This window comes from Bos indicus x Bos taurus, unplaced genomic scaffold (assembly GCF_003369695.1).
Source record: "Bos indicus x Bos taurus breed Angus x Brahman F1 hybrid unplaced genomic scaffold, Bos_hybrid_MaternalHap_v2.0 tig00011818_arrow_arrow_obj, whole genome shotgun sequence".
NCBI classification, from domain to species: Eukaryota; Metazoa; Chordata; class Mammalia; order Artiodactyla; family Bovidae; genus Bos; species Bos indicus x Bos taurus.
In genome coordinates, this window is record NW_020867951.1 from 80,954 (window position 1) to 91,457 (window position 10,504).

Sequence of the window (10,504 nt, forward strand, 5' to 3'; positions counted from 1 at the left end):
TTTAAAGGTGGGACAGGAAGTGCACAGATTAAGTATTGGATAACATCAAAGCTCCTTTAGCAAATGCGTGTAAGTTTTTTCTTCCTCAACCTTAAAGAAAACGTGATGAACTAACATTTGTCTTTCCAGAGTTGTATATTTGTTTCAAAGTTGGTAACAGAGGGAAAGGTTTGAAAACATGTCCTGAGTCTTGAGCCTTCACGAGTGGCAGTAATTTTAAAGAGGAGGCAGAACGGTTACTTCTGTTCCTCCTTTTCTGATAACTTTCTGTTCTTCTTCTCTGATAAGTAAGTAAATGTGCGTCATGTGGCTTTCTTCTTGACGGTGTACTTTTTTTTCCCTCCCCTCTCTCAGTGCCCTTGGGGAGAGAAGATCCACTCATTGGATTTTGTACCAAAGCTGACAAGGCCTCAGTTATCAGGTGGCCCAGGAGGATGTCACAAATAGAAGAAAAGCTGTTCCCAGAGCAAATAATGATGAGCCCTGTGAAGGCGCCTGCATGCTTGTACCCACATGTGGAGGTTTTACAGGGGGACTAAGAGGTCTGTGAAAGAGAGTTCCAATAAGAGTAAGAAATCCAGCCCCACAGATGGGCAGTCTTCATCCTGAGAGTGCTCGCCAGCACTTCCGGAGCTTCTGTTACCATGAACAACCCTGGACCGTATGAGGCTGTCAGCCAACTGCAGGAATTTATGCTCTCAGTGCTGAGGCCCAGAGATCCACTCAAAAGAGCAATCTTGGAGTTGCTGGTGCTGGAGCAGTTCCTGGACGTTCTGCCCAGTCATATCCAGAACTGGGTGCAGAAGTATCATCCACAGAACGTCAAAGAGGCTGTGGCCCTGGTAGGACCGCTTTCACAGAGAATGTGGTGGAATAAGCAATGAGGTGAGCAGAAAGATCCTTATATGTTACACTGTGAAAGAGGGTGAAAGAGGGGTCAATAATGGAGAATGAGATGGATTAAGTCACTCTTCTGTTGTTCCTTTAGAATAACTAAGTGCAATCTGAAATCACAGGGCCTTGCACTGACAGCTTCTCAGGTTGGGAGTTCCTGAGAGTCTTTTCCTGGCCTTAGAAAAAGAAATGCACTTTGCCCTCTTTAGGGCCAGGGTGAATTGAAGGTGGTGGGCCTGGCCTAGCATGGCCAAGGAGGACAGGACTTAGCAGCCAAGAAATAAAAGGCAAGAAAATGCTAGGAAGGGAGGAAAAAACCTCCAAATGCAGGGTTTTAAAGGTCAAAGGCAGGAGAGGGTAGCAGCCAAAGTATAAATCAAACCTTTCTGGGAGAAGAGACTGCAAAGAAAGAGAAGAAATGGAAAGAGAAAAGGGGAAAAAGGATCAGAAACAAGATATAAGCTCACAGTTTAAAATGGAGAAAATCAGAATGCTGAGGCGTGGTGCTCTCTGGGCTGGGAACACACATCGCAGGGCCAGGATAAAAGCGTCTCCGTGGCCTGCCTTCATGCTTTGCCTTGGCTTTGCTGGTGAGTAGGTAACCAGGTCTGCCCTGGGGAGGCGATGGCAGCCTACTTCTCCTTGAGAGCCCCGCCTTGAGGAGCACAAGTGTCTTATACACCTGAAGTGTATGGCGGAAAGTTGAATCCAGCTCTTCCCCCAATTTTTTCCTCCGCTGCATCCCCTTTGTCCATGAAATTGTTCCCTGGACGTGGGAGGATTGGAAAATCCAACTGACAGAAAACTCTCTTTTATTCATTTTCTTATTCTTTAGAGGAAACTAGAAAATAAAAGTCCACTAAATCAAGGATCCAAGTCTAGAAAAGCAAGAGATTGGAGGCAGTGAGAGAACAGGCAGCCCTACCCCTACCCTGCTCTTGGCCTGAGCTGTGGGCTTGTCCAAGGAGGTGTGGAGGGCAAAGCAAGTCATAGCTTCTCTCATTTTTAATCTGATTTTTCCCAGATCATTGTGTACAGTTCCCTTGTGAGAAAATCATGGCGCAATATCTCTTCATTTTTAAAAATTTCCTTACACACTCCCCAAACCTGGACTCTACTCTTGTTTGTTCTTCCATCACCACCCCAAAACCAAAAGCTCTTTTCTAATGAGGATGGGGGTTATTTTTAGGTCACAACCCACCAACTGGGAAATGACACAGCGCTCTTGGGAGGAACAGCAGTGGCCCCAGGCTTTAAGTGGAAGCCAGCAGAAGCCCCAACCAATGGGTTGTGTTCCAGGGAGAAAGTTCGAATATATACCAGGTACTGCAGGAGCCGCGCTGGAATACTCACAAGAAAGCCAGCCTGTGGATGAAGGAGGGTAGGAGTTTCATCATCATTATCTTCTCCTGGGAGCTGTGATAGTAATTGGTTCAGGGAGCATTCCATGGGAATTTTCCAGGTGGCCCAGTCATGCTTTCAGTTAGGATGACTGTCTAGTGGGAGTACAGTAGGTCCGTGGTGGGTGAAGGTGAAGGCCATTCTGGGGTACAGAAGCATCAAACCACAGAACCCTGGTATTCACAATGTGGACCTTTCTCTATAGAAATTTGAGAGGGGAGAAGAAGGTAGAGCAAGGACAAGGCCGGGGGGTCATCTCACCATTAGAAGTTAGAGGAGAAATTGGATCAGAAATGGGCTGTCAGTGGCAGAATGGGAAGAGAATTGTACACCAAGGAAAAAGTGATAAAGAAATCTCCCATGTTTCCCACAAGGTTTTAATTTTCAAACACCTCTAATGCTTGCCTAGGTTCAGTGAACATTTTCTTTAATGAGAGGAAAAGCAGGTGATTTCCTTTCATTTAATGAAAACTGGGAACCAGTTCTATGGAGTGGTGGCTTTTTGGTTCTAATTTATGAGAAGGCCCATTGTGGTGCAGATGGTGAGCTCGCGTGTGCACACACACACGTGAAGGTGAGCTGTCTTTACTGAGGGAGTCCTAAACTGTAGAAGTTGGTTTGGGGTATTCATAAACAGAAAATATATTCTTTTTCTGGCTCCTTCCCCACCAGCTGTGCCTGCTGAAGAGAGTCCAACCTTTTCTGAGGAGGGAAAAGCACCCCAAGCTGCAAGTTGGCATCTAAGCTCACCTTGCCTAAGTCCCAGGTGAGCTGTACTTTACAAGCATTTTCAGGCAGCCTGAATGTGGCCTTGTCTGCTTTTCTCTGCTGCCCATGATCCTGCCTTACACAGCAGATGTTCTGAGGCACATTAGCCCCGGGGTGTTCCCTAGACAACTAGGATTGGCGCTGTGGGATTGGGCACCTCCCAAGCCGTGTACTGATCTCTTGGGCACCTTTCCTGTTCTCTCACTCCTTTTCCCTTGAATCTTCTCTTAACGTTTTTGGTAACTGGCCTCCCATGTAATTCAGAAATGAGTGATAGGACGGCTTCTGTTGTAGCGAGTACTGAACTACAGCTTACTCTCTTCTCTAGAGTCCATTGACATTTGAAGATGTGGCCTTGTATTTTTCCGAGGAAGAATGGAGAATAATGACCCTGAACAGAAAACCCTCTACTTTGATGTAATGGAGAACTCTATGAGGATGTCACCTTTCTAGGTAAAGAGTCTTCCTTTCCTTTGTACAGCAATTGAGCAATCTGTTACATCCTCAGTTCGTGGAAAATGCACACCTGTGAGAGTGTCCCAGTGTCCCAGCAGTGGGTTGGTTCTCAGCTTGATGGTGTGAGGGGAGAGGGAAGGCAGATCCAGATCACCTGGAGAGCTTTTTACAGATACACATCTTTCTCCTAAGTAGACTGCTTGATCTATCATACTCTTGCCCTACCCTGCAAGCCCACTCTTGCCAGATCTTTTCCATGTCCGTAGAAAGCACAGTTTACCCAGTTGTTCAGGCCCAAAACTCTCAGTTATCCTTTTTTCCAGTCCTTTGGTTATTCCCTACCCCCAGCCAATCAGGGAGCAAGTACTCTTAACTCTGTCTTCAAAAGAGCTCCTGAATACAACCATGTCTCAACCTCTTCTGCTCTTACCATCCTGGTCTCCGCGCCTCATCTCTAACCAGGTCTGCTGGAATACCACAGGACTCCTGTCCCACGACGTTTCCGTGTGTCCTTAGGGTTAGTTCCTAGCTTCCTCATTGCACATCCAGCCACAGCCACGGTAGAATATAAAGAAGATACTGAGTTTAAGATTCTGCCCATTTAAATGTTTAGAGTAAATAAAAGTATAGAGAGTTATTCACTTTTTCTGAAAATAGTCTGGAATTTAGATGGCAGTCCATGACCTCCAAGTTTTATTCTCAGAGTGTTATCATTGCACCCTAAACTTAAAGTGATCTGTTTAGCACAAGGGCAAGAACCATAGACCCAACGTCCCTAAGAGTTCGAGGACATTCTTCGAGAGTCTCTTTGAGGTAAACGTACATATAGGAAGAGGAGAAAATTCCTTAATAGGAGCCTTTATAAAGGCTTAACAATTTTAAGATTTTGTTCCTCTATATTTTTAAAAATTAACCTCTTTATTGACTGACTTGTAGATTCACATGCATATTTAAAATGTAACACAAAGAACCCATATACACTTTACCCATTTTCCTCAGTGATAACTTTTGCAAACGTACATGATGTCACAACCAGGATAATAAAGTGGGTACAGTCCACTGACCTTATTCATATTTTCATTTTTCTTGTATTCATTGGTGGGTGTGTATGTATTTAGTTATATAAGATTTGATCACGTGGAGGTTTGTATATTCACCACCCCAATGCAGATCCATTACCACAAGGATCCTTCCTGTTGCCCTTTTATCAATACAACAACACACCCTTCCCTCCCACACCCTACCTCGTCACCAACCTGTGCCAACCACTGATCTGCTTACAGTTTTTAAAAATTTTGTCATTTCAAAAATACAGCTTTGGGAGATTAACTTTTCTCCTTCACAATAATTCCCTGGAAATTCATCTAAGTTATTGTGTGTATCAGTAGTTCATTCATTTTTACTGCTGAGAAGTGTTCTGTAATATTGATAAACCATTGAAAGATATTTTTGCTGTCTTCAGTCTTGGGCTATTGTGAATAAAGCTGCCATGAACATTCCTGTACAGAATTTTGTGTAGAGATGGTAAGTTTGCGTTTCTCTGGGATAGAGAGTGAAAGAGTGAAATTGCCGTTTCATATGGTAATCAGATGTTGAATGCTAAACTGGTTTTCAGAGTGGCTGCATCATTTGACCTTCCTAGCCAGCAATGGATGTGATCGTTTGTCCACATTCTTGCCATTGTTTAATAGTATTACCACTTAAAAATTTTTTGGCTTTCTGTTAAGTATGTAATGTTATCTCATTGTGGCTTGGACTTGCATTTCGCTAATAGCTGATGATATGTAGTTTTTCATGTGCTTATTTGCCATCTTTATATTATCTTCAGTGGAACGGCCTTTGCCATGGTTTTCATTTGGTTGTTTTTTAAGTGTTGAATTTTGAGAGTTCTTGTATAGATTGTAGTGCTTTCTAGCGTATATGGTTTGCAAGTAGTTTCCCCAAGTCTGTATATTTTTCTTTTTATCCGCTTCCCATGGGTTTCCACAGAGTAAGTTTTTTATTTTGATGCCCAGTTTTTCACTTTTCTTTTACTGATTGTATGTTTGCTATCAGGGCAAGCCATAGATCCCTAAAATTTTCTAAGTTTTTCCTAAAAGTTTTTTAAGTTTGCATTTAAGTCTGTGATTCATATTGAGTAGATTCTATATAAGATACGAAATTTAGATTGAAGCTCATTTGTTTTTTTGCCTGTGTAGGTCCAGTTGCTTCAGCCTTGTTTATTGAAAAGGCTGGCCTTCCTCCATTGAATTGCTTTTGCACTTTGGTCAAAATCAGTTGGGCATACTTGTGTATCTGTTTTGTTCCATCGAGTTATGTGTGAGTCTTTCTTCCCACTTTATTCTTTTGTCAAGATTAATTTTATTTTAAGCTATGCTAGGGCCTGTCCCTTTCCATGTAAAGTTTAGAATACGCTTACCTATAAGAAACTTTTTTGGAATTTTGCTAGAAATAACATTAAACTACATGTGAATTTGAGGAGGAATGATCTCTTTACTGTGTTGATTTTTCCAAACAGTGAACACAGTATGTTTTTCAAGTTTTCTTCGATTTCTTTCATCGTTTAAAAAATGTTACCTACTTACCTATTTTGGCTACACTGGGTCTTTTCTACTTTGTGGAATATGTGTCTAGTGACAGCTTAATTTTCAGAGCCTTTATGTTATTTTGGTCTTCTCGATTTATGTGGTACTGCTGGGATTCCCATGTGCTCCTGCTCATGCTGCCAGAGAGTGAGGAATGAGGAAGATCTTTACTTAGGCTAGAGTGTCTCTCAGTGGGAATCTCTGACCCATAGGGATGAAGAGGCTTCCTGGGGCCGGCTGCTAGTGGCTGGTTAGCTAGGTCCATCTTGCTAGTTCTGCATGACCAATCTTACGTCTCCGATTGGAGTTCTGATGTTGTCAGATGGTTTCCCGTTTCCGATTGCGGATGGAGTGAGCCTATTCAGGTAGCCTTCTGTTGCTCGGTTGAGATTTGGAAAACACGAGATCTGGGTTGCCTACATTTTTGGATGTGGGGATGTAAGATACCTACTGTGTTACTCTTCCAGTCCTGGAGTCCCAAACCATTTTGCCTTCCTCTTACCACTTTATAGAATTCTCTGTTCATTGTATCTTGCATTCTTAAATGGATTTGTAGTCGTGCCCAGAAAGGAAGACCAGGGAAAATGGGTCTGTGCCATTTTGTCCAGATTGGACCAAAAATCCCTTGTTTCCTGTATTTTTAAAAAGCTGTCAGCATTGATTTTTCTTCCATGCCGACAGTTTTCTTGTTCTGGGAAACAGATGGCTGATTCTTCTGTTTATTCCAACAGGGTTTAAGCTCACAAATGACACTGGAAATGACCCACCTGTATCTCTTCCTACATTAGAGATACAACCATCAGGATGCGAAGTATTAGGAAAGGCCACAATGAAAGATGCTGAGACAACAGTGGGCAATGAAAATCACGGTGATACATGCAGGGTACGGAAACGACCTCGCAGTCCCGAAGCCCCAGCTCTCGCCAGCCACTTCGTGCCTGGTGACAAACTGCACTGAAACTCTCAAAACGGGCCCTTTCCATGAAACTCAAGGAAATTATCTGAGTGCAGCCAACCTGTTGTTTCACTTTAGCCTAAGGAGGGAGCAGAAGGAAGAAATTTTTCATTAGAAACATGAATGATTGACCCTGACCGAAAAGGTAGGAGACCAGAGGTTGGACTTGCGGGCTGGAGGGAGGCTGTTGCCATGGCATCTACATATCCAGCCCCTGGGGGCTTGGGGGAGGAAGAGACCCGTGGAAGCCAGCCTGGAAAGCTGCCAAGCCAAGAGCAGGCAAGGCAGGGTGCACACAGGCCCTCTGGACAACCTTGTCATATTTCCAACTTGGGGATGAGAGGCAGCTTCCTGGGCATCTCGGAGGGTCAGCCCATCACCTCGGCCCATGGCCCCGGTAGTGTCACCTGAACACGGGGGAATGGAGGGAAATGGCCCTGGAGAGGCCCTGAGAAAGCCCTAGAAGAGAGCGGATGCTGGCCCCCTTGTCCTCCACCCCGAGAGGCAGCCTGGACGGATGGTTGTGTTCTTGGCCCAAGCCCAGGTCTGTCACTTTCTCAGCCCTTCACAAGACTTCCTCCTGGCGGGTCTGTGGGACTGCTCTCTGCCTGCTCCCGCTGTCGCTCTCTTGCTCCTCGCCACCCTCCAAAGCTTTGCATCAGGGGACAGGGAAGAGAGGGAAATACGTGTTCCTCCCAGCCCTGCCCCATCTCAGCCACGCTCCCTCCACCTCCTACCAGTGCCCTCCTGGTGCCACAGAATGCGCTGCTCCAGTCCTGGACAGCCTCCAGCAGCCCCTGTGTCCCAAAGGATTTGGGAAAGTGGGGGTCTCCTTGAGTGGCGGGCAGCTGTCAGGCCGGGGTGGGAGAGCAGATGGAAAAGAGGCTTGTAGGGTAGGCAACAACTGGGGAGACGGGACATCTCTGGGTGAAGAGGCAACTCTCAAGTCCCCATGTTTTTCTTGCAGGAACTGGTTTTATAGAAGGTGAACCGCCCCTTCCGTGGTCTTGTCCAGAGAGTCAAATCCCTGCCTGGGGCACCCCTGACCCTAGAGTTGCCTGGGGAGCACCCGAGAAAATTGCCTGACCCCTCGAAGAGAGGCAGGGCCTTCCAGGTGGAGAGCCCGAGGGAAGGGGTGGCCTGGTGATCCAGTACTGGCATGGGGAAGGAAGGATGGAGCTAGAGACACTCTGGTGGAGCAGGTTCTCCCCACCTGCTGGGCTCTGGGAAGGGAGACATTTGCCCTTGTGACATAGATCAGAAGTGGGGGAGCTGAACCTGCCTCTGGGTCTGCACTGCCTACCTGCCCCCCAGTCTCTGGGAGACCTGGCACAGTGGGATGGGGGAGGGGAGCACAGGCTCCCAAGAGATCTAGAGAGAGAGAGAGGCCCGTGGCAGGGAAGGTGAGAGCAAGTCACAGGCAAGAACTGGGGGACAGTCTGAGCTGATACGGTCACAGGAGAGATGAGTCCCAGAACCCCCTTGGGGAGCAAGGTCCTTACACACAAACCTCCCCACCAACCCAAGCCCCATGCAAGGCTTAACCAGGGGTTCCTTGGTGTTGAGTGCCACAGGCCTCTCAGTTTGGGTGGGGGTGTCGGCTGGCTCCTGGGGCCGAGTGTAATAGGAGGGAAGGATACAAGTGGGTGGGGTGGAGCTGAGACCCACACATGACCCCATGTCTCTGTCTCCAGGCTGCCCCTCCTGCTAGGATCACACAGGAGCATCTGCTCTGGATGGGCCTGCAGCGGTCCTGGCTGTGCTGCTGACTGGTGCACCAGGAGCGGCACTGAGGGGAGCTGGGAGGGCCCTGGCCCTCACCCCATCCCACATCCACATCTGCCCCCTCACTGATTGCTTGCGGTCCTGGTCCTCAGTTGCTGGGACTAAGAACCACAGCAGCCTGGTTGCCCCTGGGACAGAGGGGCTGAGCCTCACACCATGTGCCCTTCTCAGCCACCCAGGGCCCGGCTGAAGAGCTCTGCCTGCCTCACCCTGAGGCCTGAGGCTGCACCCAGGCTACCACATGCGCCCCGCAGATTCCCGCAGACGGAAGGGCGCTGATGGCTTCCTCCCTTGTGCCAAGTTGCCTGGAAACCCCTGGTCCTGGTGGCCCCTCCTCCACCAACTGTGTCCCTCCAGGACCACTTCCGGGAGACTGCCAGCCTTTGGACTGCATCCCTGGAGTTCTGAGAGACTGTGACATGGGCTGCAGGGGAGGAGAGGAGCGGAGGACCAGGGGCCTCCTTGGGGCTGATGCATAAATATGTCCTTTTCACGTTTGGATCTCATCCTCCGGGTGACTGGATGCCCAGCTGCAGCCCCTTCCTGGGCCAGCCTGAGAGGACCTGGGGAGGGCACTAGGGAGGGTCTTTACTTAATATGTGCGTGCCTGTGTGTGGGTGTGTGAGTGTGCATGTTGAGTGCATGTGTGAGTGTGGGGATGTGTGTGTGAATTTGCATGTTCATGCATGAGGGCTTGAGTGTGTGAGCGTGGGGATGTGTGTGTGGGTGTATGTGGATGAGTGTATGGGTATGAGTGCAGATGAATGCACGGATGTGTGTGTGTGAAGGTACGGGTGTGAGAGTGTGAATATACATGTCAGTGTGCATGTGTGAATGCGTGTGTGTGAGTGTTTATGCACACATGAGTGGCTGTGCGTTGCAGACGGTGCTGAGCTGTTCAGTGGGTGTGCTCTGGGGGATGGGCATCCTGTCCTCCCCAGGCTCCCAGCTCTGTTGGAGCTGCCTGGGCCTGGGAGGCCGCTTCCCAAAGTGGAGAAAGTATTTTGGAGATTCAGGGGCCCCGGGCTTAGAGACCCATCATCACCTGCAGAGAATCCCCCCTCCCATGCTCTGGCTGGGGCTGTCCGCCCCCAAAGGTATTGGCTGTGGGAGGGGCGGGGACACGTCCTCAGCACGTGCTCCTGCCACTATTTTTCTTACTATTTTGATCTTGAGTAGTTTGCTGCTGCTGCTGCTCTCCCACCTCTTCCTCATCTCCTCACTAGGCCTCTGCTGCTCTCCTCTCTGTGTACTTTATTTTATTTGCAATCTCTTTTTCAGGCAGTGGAGGTTCTACGCCATCACCGACTTGAATAAGACAGCTTTCCCTTTTCTGTGTGTGATGAACTCTCCACCAGTCAGCGCAGTCTGGTCAGAGAAATGTTCTTGTTTTCAGTGTTGTCAAATCTTGTGTCTATCTAAGTTAATAAAAAAAAATCGTTTTGAGTTCAATAAAAAAAAACACGGAGGCCTCTTGTTTCTGGGGTGTGGTGCCCCCTTGGAGGAGAGGGTCTGTTGGAGGCACCCCGACTCTGGTGGCCAGACGCTGGGGGGAGGGAGCATCCTGAGGGCTATAATTGGGTGGGGGATGGCAGGAAACCAGTGAATGTTTATACTTCACATATTAAGAGAACAAAGGGTAATACATAATCATTCCAAA

General features: G+C 47.7%; 2 long non-coding RNA genes across 2 annotated transcripts; both read left to right on the forward strand.

Moving 5' to 3' along the window:
- Positions 1–3,006: 3,006 nt before the first annotated feature.
- On the forward strand, positions 3,007–3,443 carry LOC113889357. The gene is made up of 2 exons (XR_003510238.1): positions 3,007–3,061; positions 3,392–3,443. It is a non-coding gene; the product is annotated as an uncharacterized LOC113889357 (long non-coding RNA).
- Positions 3,444–6,898: 3,455 nt separating this feature from the next.
- On the forward strand, positions 6,899–10,271 carry LOC113889356. Its single transcript, XR_003510237.1, has 2 exons — positions 6,899–6,987; positions 10,126–10,271. It is a non-coding gene; the product is annotated as an uncharacterized LOC113889356 (long non-coding RNA).
- Positions 10,272–10,504: the final 233 nt, after the last annotated feature.